This window comes from Helianthus annuus, chromosome 17 (genome assembly GCF_002127325.2).
Source record: "Helianthus annuus cultivar XRQ/B chromosome 17, HanXRQr2.0-SUNRISE, whole genome shotgun sequence".
Classification (NCBI taxonomy): domain Eukaryota; kingdom Viridiplantae; phylum Streptophyta; class Magnoliopsida; order Asterales; family Asteraceae; genus Helianthus; species Helianthus annuus.
The window spans coordinates 90,577,485-90,588,251 of record NC_035449.2 but is presented as its reverse complement, the minus strand read 5'-3'; positions in this window follow the sequence as shown (position 1 = coordinate 90,588,251).

Genomic DNA, 10,767 nt, shown 5'->3' with positions numbered 1-10,767 from the left:
TGTACTTGCGGATACCCTCAATACTGTAAAAGTGATAAAACTGTTTTGATTTAACTGGGATGCAGTCGCCAGTATTTCTTGCTGATAAAATGTTTTTAAAACGCGTTTCAGGTAACATAATGTGAAAGCCAATAGAAGCTAGCTGGAGAGCAATGAAGGCTTGGAAAAGTGGCTATAAAAGTTACCTAAATAAAAAGGAGTTTTTGTTTTCAATAATTTTAGTTTATCCCTACAAATGTAATGTCAAATGAATTTGGGCTTTTATCCCAAAGATTGATTATTATAAAAGTTTAGTGTTTTACTATGATAAAAATATTTCCTAACTACGATCCTGATGTATTCCGCTGCCACATTAATAAACACCGATACCACCCATCTGAGCTCGCGGCACCCGCTCCCGGGGTAGGGGTCGGGGGATGCGACAGTTGCAAACAAACACACACCTATTTGGAGAGTATTTGAAACGATAACATGTTTAACAAATGCCGTTTGTGCATCTTCCAAACGACAAGACATGCTTCGTGAAAGCCAAAGAAGACAATTGGAAAAAATGGAAGATGTGCTTTGTACCGGAAGTGGGTTGAATCAGGAAATGACATTTTCAAGACCCGGAGATACACGTTGGAATTCTCACTATAAAACACTTTCGCATTTGATTACTTTATATCCAAACGTTATGGAAGTTCTTGGATGGATAGTAGCAACGGGTCAAACTCTTCCTTGTAGTAAACAAGCGGACGGACTTCTAGAGGATTTGAAAAAATACGACTTTGTATTTTATATACACTTAATGGAGCATATTCTAAACACCACACAAACATTGTCCCATTGTATACAAAGAAAAGAACAAGATTTGATGAATGCGGTTAAATTAGTTTCTTCCACCAAAAACTAACTTGAAAAGTTTTGGTTGGAAGGATTTAATGAGTTCTTGGAGAAGGTTACCTTTAAATCGTCATTATTACGTCATTATTACGAGTGTGATTGCTTCAATGCGGTTCTAGATTTGCAAATTCAAGAATTTGGGAACCGTTTTAACGAGTTAACATCGGAACTACTTCTTTGTATGAGTTGTTTGAGTACGTGTGATAATTTTAGTGCATTTAACACTCCAAATATACTAAAACTAGCCGAAAAGTATCCATATGATTTCAGTGAAGCCAAAAAACGAAGGCTTCCGATTCAACTCAGAAACTACATTGGTTTTGTGAAAAAAGATAAACAATTCGTCAACTTGGATGGTTTGTCAAGTCTTGTAAGGTTAATGGTTTCAACAAATATTCACGTAACTTATACATTGGTATATCAGTTATTGAAGCTTGTTCTCGTATTACCCGTCGCAACCGCAACCGTTGAAGGATGTTTTTCGCCAATGAAGAATGTGAAGACCGACTTGCGTAATCGGATTGGCGATGAGAATTTAATTGATAATTGTATATGTTATATAGAGAAGGACTTGCTTAAGAATGTAACTCTAGATGATGTTTTGGATAGATTTCAGAAAATGAAAACAAGGGCGACATTTTAGATATGTTTGTAACAACGTTTGACGTGTTTTTGATGATTATATAAATTTTAGGTTGATGTTTTTTTTTGTTTTACATGACTCGACCCGAACCGACCTGAACTGAATTTTTATTTATAAATCTAGGCAGCCTAAAATTATTATAAATATTCCACACCCACATAGAAAAATTTCTGGGTCCGCCACTGGTCAAGGCCCGATATTTCGAAGGACACGTTATTTTAAAAAATATCCTATACTTATATGTAAAAAAATACATTAATAGGGCACACTCATATAAACACCAACATAGGCACACTTACAAAATTATTTTTTTGGTTTATATTAGTTATTAGCCCATTGTCATTAGGTTTAGATCCCCGTAATACTCAATTTCGTTAAGGCGTAAGGGCATGGTTTTTCAAGTTCGAACATGGTACACGAATTCTCAAAACCAGCACTATTAATTACTATAATCTTACCCAAATTATATAGTAATATAAAAAACTCTAAAAGCAAACCCGATTTTTCTTTCTTTATATAAGAAAAGAACGATTCTTAAGATGGGACCTCATTGAGGTTTACTAAACAATATGGGAGAGAATAAAGTAAGCAACGTGGTTTCCAATTAAGCAAGGAATATTGAAGTCTTCATCCTCCGTAGTGACGCGTTCAAGATGCGAAAACACGGAGGCGCTTTTGTTGATATTAAAGTAAGGTTCGAAGCATTCCATTTCTTCTAGGCCCAACATTACTTTGACTTGTGCTCCTCTTTTCAGTTACAATGGTTCAAACGCGTACATCAAACATTATTCTAAAACCCACGTGTGCAGCGAAAGAATGGACACTTGATGTACAAAGTGACTTTTTCATGTGAGCGTACGAAGTGTCATGTATAGGGGACATGTTATTTTGGGCGATAGTGTATATGTCTTATTTCTATATAATTACATGTGCTTTTAGAAGGACCTTTATAATCAACAAACGTTTTTGTTAGTATACTTATTTTAATTCATACAATAAAATTCCAAAGTTTATATTATAATTAGTTTTAAAGGTAATACATGAGTCTGTCCATTTTTTTTATTTGTTTTTTTACTTCTCTAATAATTACAACTAGTATGATGCTTGTGTTGCGTTACAGACATCACTGTGAATACGTAAAATAAACATCAAGATGACGTCAGGTAAAAGCGTTAAGTAGCTAAATATCCGTTTGATTGTACAATAGCGTTAATCAAAATCACAATCAATCACGATTACTGTTGGAAACCTAACAAACTAACATTACATAATAAGACCACATCTAGTTGTTCTAGCTATCGTTTCGCTTCATAACGCGCATATAGCGCGTCAGTTTCAGTATGTAATTCCAACTGGTTTCGGTAAATAGTTACCACCTTTTGTGTAAGTTCATCTAACTAATCCGTGATGCGTTGATCATACGCTACAACATCATCTATCAAGTGTTGCAAGCGTGCTAAAAGTTGTCTCTTATTAGTGATCTCCATATCGCAAACAATAAGCATAACAAAAAAGTTTTTAGGAAAATACGACGCAAATATATATTTTTTTTGTAAAAAACATAAGGCTCAAATTACATCGCCTAAACCACTTCAATTTTAGAATGTTGCCCATGCGATTAATCAAACCCCAGTCAGATTACCATTGCCTCATCAATAATTTATGAAATGGCTCATCAAGTCAAGTACATGATAATTTTTATAATATCAATTCTTGCTCTACTCCAAAGTTTTGCACATAATAAATATCGTAGACGACATTTGAAAACCCTTCGCTGTATCTACTTCTAAACCCGAAAATTACCAAAAATAATAGATGATGAGTTGCTTGATCCTTAGATGTCCAACCCCATGCCATATAAACATTTGAATTGCCACACCTGTGAAACACAGAAGACCTACAGCTGAAACTTTGTGTTCTAGGCATTACTCTGCAAAAATCTGTTGCCACTCTTCATTGGCACGTATTTGGGAGCTGGATAACATTCAGTGTTTTGTTCCAAAACTACCCCTGATGGGCAAATCATTCTTGGAAATGGCCTGTTGAGAGGTTGATAGTTGGCTGGTTAGAGATTTCTTTCACACATTGGATGAAAAACCTTGATCAAATTGCTCTCAGTTTTATCATTTATGTCCTTTCATTGTTTGTAGGTGGGAGGGCTTGGGTTTGGGCTGGGTTTTCTAACAGGTGGTTTAATGACTAGGGTGGTTTTGGGTTGGGGGTCTGTTATGTTTGTAATCTGAACTGGACTTGGGATTTATTGGGTTATGATGGAGATATTAGGGGGAGGGTAGAACCCCATAGTTATTCTGGATGTTGTAATGGGTTTTGCATTCTCTACCTTATTCTTTGGTCTGTAGGTAATTACTACCTGTTGTACATTTTATGTAACTTGATGTGAAGTTGGAAATATGTGGGAGGTATAGGTACTCTACCTGGGTTCATTCCCCCTGTTCTGGGAACCCTCTTTGTTATAAAACCTTCTTATGTTTTCTATCTGGGTTCATGGCGTATATGAATTGGGTCAGGTACTCTGTTACTAGGCCATCTTGCTGAAAGTATAATTTAGGCCTCTAAAAAATCAATATTGTAAACAATATAAGAAATTAAGAAAATGTTAATATATTTAAAATCCAAAGAAAGATATGCTATCTAGTCATTGTCGCCAATTTCTACCCTCCAAATAACTGAGGTTATTGTTATTGTTCATGAGAGAATCCAATAGTAGCTAGCATAATATCAAATGAAAGGAGTCTGTAACATAGTCGCATAATTCGCTCAAAAAGATGCGAATTTCGTTTTCGTACGTTTCGTATCATACGGAGTTCGTATACGTATAACATGGTGCCAATTCGCGTATCTTGTTCTTCAATTCAGTGCATCATGTTCATCAATTCAGCGAATTTCCTTTATCAATTCAGCGAATTTCTTTTATGTACAAAGATGTGAAATTAGAATTTTATGCTTAAGAATGGTGATGAAGTTGAAAAAATTAAACCTTACATGTGATGATGGACCCTAGTGAAAATGGAGGAGACGATTCAGATGGAGGCTACAGAATATGACAGATTTTAATCTATTTTAACCTAAACCTCTTTTATTTACATATTTCATCTTTTGTGTTTGTGTTATTATAATTTTTAACCTAAAGTTTTTTTTTTATTAAGTTACATATTTCATCCTCAGACCTCAATACTTTTACTTTGTTAACTTTAATCTAAAACGTTTTTTAATTGTTTACTTTTTTTTCTTATTTCATTAAGAAATGTGTATACCGAACCAGATAGAATGGTACACTGAACCGAATTGTACCGGATCGTACCAAAATAAACCTACCCCCTCCAAACCAAATTCATCCCAACTACGAATCGTGAATCTGAACCGCATATCCGAACCGGAGCGAACCGCAAATTAGGTGATTTTAGTCTGTATAGCCAATTTTGGACATTACAGTTTCAAAGCAACAAGACAAAAAAAAAAAATAGAATTTCTAAACTCAAACATGTAATATTCACCTTTTTGTTGGTTTTATTCACTCACACACAAAAGAGACAAGAACAAAAATAAGTAATCAATAAGAAGCATTGTACTCAAAGCTTTGTATCTACTAATGTAAGAAATCGAAGTAAGAAATCAACTAAAAGATCATTAAAGCAACAATAAACATGAAAAAAAAAGATACTAAAAAAGATACTCACACATACTTCATCAAACATTGAACCCTAAGAAATGATTTGCTTGTTAATTACAAAGCTTTAGAATTTAAAACTTGAACCAAAAGCAAAATCCATACCTCTGATTAAGGCCATGTGTTATGTGGCATGCCACGTCACCACGGGGCTTTATGAGGCGTTATGCAAATTGAGGCCGTAGTCATAACGCCCCTTTGTCATCATTACTTATTTTTTAATTTTTATTTTTTTAATTCATTTGTAAGTTTTTTAAAAATAAAATTCATTTCATTAAATAACAAAAGTACAATAAAATAAAAGAAACATTAAACTAGAAAAAAAAAATTACACAATCAAAGGTTATATTTTTTTTCAATCCGCTCCTTTTGTGCCAATGCCATTTTCAAAGCTTTTCCCGTTAAGTGGTCATGCGGTTTCGAGTAGAACTCAAAGTCGTGAGCCCATTGTCTATCCCGGGTGGGCTCCCACGTTATCACATTTTTTTTCGCTCGGGTGGTGGTTTCCACTTTCTTTTTATGTGGCCGTTTTGCTTTTCCTTTTCCTTTTTGCGTCTCCGCTACCTCGGGTTGTGTTTCCGGAACAACATCGGGTTCGTGTAGTGGGGAACCGAAAGCTTGAGCCGACCCAAACGCTTGAGACGACCCCATCCCATCGGTGTTTTGATTCGGGTTCCACCCGTAGAGATTAGGGTCCCATGATAGCGGTTGGTTCAAAAGATTCATGAACCCGGGACTTTGTTGATTGTAATCGAGAAAACCGGAGCCGAAAGGGTTGGGTCTAGTGGGAACCGGTGACACGGGGCGAGTAGGATTACCACTTTGGTTTGGGTCCACACTTGATCGGGGAGGAATGAAGCCACAGTTGAATGGATGCATTGTATAAAATATAAGGATTTCTAAAAAAAATGGAAGAGATAAAGAGTGTTTGAGTGTGTGTGGTAAAAAAAATAGGAGAGTAGGTATTGATTTAAAGGAAAGTTTGAAAAAAAAATTGATTTTTTTTTTAGTAAAATGACCGTTTACAACGGTCAAAAAATCAAATCCCCCATTTATACCGCCGTTATATTCATCGCGCTTTCAAAATTTTTTGGGGCATAGCGCCCCGCGTTTCGTGTGGGCGGCGCCATGGCGGCGCTATGGGGTCCATACCGCCCCACTACGTATGCTCTAAGGGTGAACGAGGTGGAAGCGGGGTGACGGGTGGTGAACCCCGCCGTCGTTCCCCTTCACCGCGCGGCAAGCCCAAAAATCGGGGGATAGTCACCGCTCCTCAATTTAACCGTTGGATCTGAATGTAGCCGTTGGATATGGATAACGACTATAATGTTGTTTGATTTAAAAAAAAAACAATTAAATACCTTATAAATATTACCATTTTACATTCCATTTTTTTCACCCAATTCACAAACTCTAAAAGCATACTATGGATAGACAAAACAAGGGCAATGGCACGAAAAAAATTTCGGGTTCCGGTTCGAAGGCGAGGGGGTGCGGCTCACAAAGTAGACGAGGCGGAACGAGTGGGTACCAACCCAACTATCCACCACAATTTATTCACATCCAAGTTTTTACAACACTCAACCCCAACCCAATTATCTACCACAATTTTTTAACTACCACAAGGTCCCACGATGGTTGCACCGGGTGTGTACGGGTATCCTACGGAAGCCCAAAACGCTCATGTTATGAAACAAGCGCTAAAAGATTAACAAAAACAACATCCGGGTGGCTTTCCTCATAATTCATTTATTAATTAATAGTTTATAAAAAAGGAAAGATAAATAGTTTACCCCATGGCATGGCATGAGTGGTGACCACCCCTTATGTTTTTTGGGCAAGAATGGTGTAAGAGAGGAGAATTGACATAGCACCTCATGATTGGGTGGGTGGAAATTTCCCCCCATCTCATAAGTGGTGCACCCCTTTCACCCTAAGAACAACAAGACGCTGGTCATAGTTCGCAGCAAAACGAACCTTAAGAAAGGATTTGCTAGTTGTTGCAATCCAGTGGTTGCCATTTTTAGGAACGATTAGGGTTTTAGAGCGATTAGTGAGATAGTTGAAAGTGAGGTGGAGCAGAGGATGATTCAATTAGTGATGGTGGAGCAGAGGTGTTATTCTAGAGATTTGGGGAACACGGTTCAGTATTAGAACCCTAGATGTGATAACTTAATTGTATCATGACTTGCCAATGAGGTAGTGGTGGAGTGGTTGGGGAAAGAATTGGTGTTCATTGTGACCCTGGTTCGATTCTCACTCTCCTCATCCTGGTTCGAATATGGGTGGCGCTGGTTCGACTTGGATAGACGACGAGGTTTTATCGATTATTCCATTGGCGTGCCTTCGGGCAGGTGGAGATCAGGTTTCCGCGCATCTGGGGAGAGCCAAGGTGCTGGCGGCAGTCGAGTAGTCGACCTTGGCCACAACACCCGATGTCACGATGGTTGGCACGTCTTTCCTTGCCCTTAAAAAAACTGTATCCTGACTTAAATTTGGTGGAGAGGGTAAAATTTTTAATATTTCCTCTTAAATTTTTACTCTATATTGCGACTGTGTGAGGGTGGCAAAATGCATGGTCGTTGGAAAACGGTGACAACTTTGACAAAACTTTTTTTATTTTTACACGCCCACCATCATCTTGCGACCATGTTATATAAATTACTATTTTGTTATTATTATTTTGGGTTTTGGGGATATATTTGCTACCGGTTGGATTTAGGTCGAAAATGGTAGCTAATCTTGCGATCGTTTTTTGCGGTCACAAATTTCGGTAGCAATTGCCAGTTTTCTAGTAGTGATATAAAGGTATATAAAAGTAGCCATTCCAACATACAACAATGTATTCATAACCTACATGTACCTTATACATAAGCAACATTTATTTAACCAAACCAAAAGCACAATGGTAAAAAAAAAACATTTTGCGTAAGATATCGAAAACTTCTTACAGCTCCTATAAGCATGTAACAAAATATCATTAAAGACATAGGAATAGCCCTCCCGGGATCAAAACACAACATCCGAACGAACTAAAGTGGTAGTCACGGGTTTCTCAATCCTAAACTGTCGATATCATTGTAAAACTCAAATGTAGGAACGTGTTAGGACCGATCACGATCTTCTTGAATGTACAATTGATTGCTATGACCTCGTATCTTGGGCGGAATCCAAGTACGAGGTTGACTAGAACAAGAACAAGTAATTAAAATGATTTTGATTGATGATTTGTAAGTACAAAACCGTGAAATCACTTGGACAGAGTTTCCCCACTCAAGTCCACCAAGTTGCTACAAATGAACAAGACAAGAACCCTATTTATAGCCTAGCCCCATCCGCGCAAACAACTTATCACGAATCCACGCATCTGTGCGAACCCACATGTGCGGACCAGTTAAATGCGGATCATCTATGTGCGGACCAGCTAAACCCTAATCATGCGGATGAGTATTCTCCATCCCTGCGGACCTGTATTGTGCCTATGTATGGTATACTTTAAACACTACACAACTTTGTCTTGTCTAATCTATTAGCTACGACTCAATACATTTGACGTTAAAACACGTGATTGACAAAAGTGATAGACATAGTGCATTCATAGACTACCCCTTGGATATTACTGCAGTCAATCTCGTAGCTAATCTTCTTTATCTCTAAGTCTTCAAAAGTCTTTGACAGTTCCGAATCACAGACTCCCCTTTACATCTTGATTCATCAGCTCCCCCTTTCTTCAGACTCCTTCTCTGCAAATTCTCCCTTGCTTTGAGCTTCTAGGATGAGAACCTGGCTTTCTGAGTATCTGTTCATTTGACAATTCAAAACACTTGTGAAAATTACTTACAATTTCAGAATCATAACCTGGCTACACACAAACTTCATTTGACAATTAAAACCACCAGGATTCTTGCCTGGCTCTAAACACAAATATTTTGACATTAAGACTAGCTCCCCCTATCAATTTTCTTTCATTCACAAACCAATCAATTTTGTATTTGAATTTAAAGAATCCAACTTCATAATCCCTCACAGATAATCAAGTTCAATTTAATGACCTTGATTTATCTAATTATCTACCAAGTCCAAATTAATGACCTTGGAGACAATTACAAACTATTTTTGATTTTACATTTTAAAACTTCAAGTTTCAAATTAATGAACTTGTTAATTTCTGAGAAATGTTCGGCTACTTAGATTTTGAAACTTAGCTTCCTATCATCGGTTGTCGAAACATAAAGTGAACTAAAATTTATTTGAATTTTGAAAACTTTATGCTAAAACACAATCTGTTTGGATTTTTCTAAGACTTTCAGTGTGTTTACTAAAATGAAATAACCACGTATTTACAACCATATTTTTGTTGAGTTTGCGTCAGAAAATCATATTAGTTTATGGCATATCACTAGTACCATTGATTTATATAAACTGTAAGCTTTAAACGATTCACTTAGATTGTCAGTATACTGATCCACTTAAATTTTCACACAAATTTCAATTAATTCAAGATACGAGATTGGTGTTTTAAGAACTAACTAATTCGCGTCTCCCACCTCAGAATTTTCTCTTGTATCAAGATTCCCCAGGTTATAACTACCGTTCAGACAAAGAGATGAAGGCTCGACTTAGGTATGTTCCACTTAGGAATCTTTTAAACATCTGCACTTAATATATCTTTCGATAGTCTCAATTTTTATGCAGTGTTAGGGTTTTAAGGGCGAAAGTATTTTACGAGGTCTAGGCCATTGCTGACGCAAAATCAGAAGACCAAGTATAATACCCCAGATATCAATAAGTATAAAGACCTAATATCTCAGAATCAGGCAATCTCTCAAACGAAATTTCAGAGTACTAAGTCCATATATCCGAGAGATGTTCCCCACGAAATAAGAAAGTTATTGATTTAGGTTTATAACTCAAAATCAATATACTAAATGTGTAAAAACCTACTGGCATATCATTAGTAAGACCGTTTATCACTTTTTATCTTTCCATTTCTTTAGCATGATGTGACTGTCCTACTAATGTACTATCATTTCCTCTTTTTATGCTAACTCTTTTGAATTTTTTTCATGTTTTTGTACTTTTTCAATTTTTCAAATGTTTTTGAATTTTTCAAATTTTTACTCCCCCTAAAATCCTAAACATTTTAAAGAAAATTTGACAAACCGATGTAGATAACTTCATCTCGCCGTCCACTTTCTGCTTCACATTCTCTGTTTAGAATACACACACCCCCATGATTACCAAAACATTGATATTTTAATATTTTGAATCCATTTTTCAAACTTGTTTTATCATGCTTTGTTTGTTCAGTCGTGAGGGTTTCACCGTGTTTCTTTAACCCTTTTTTTTCATTTTTTATATTTTTTTATATTTTTTTATTTTATTATATTTTGATTTATTATTATTAGCCAACACTCCCTGATTTCAATCACAGGAGTCCTCCTCTCGTGTAAGGCTGCTCCATTGCTCTTCTTGAACGTGGATTAACCTCTGGAACACCTACACATTCAATCAACTCAATTACTTGAATAAAGCAACCCATGCTTGTTTG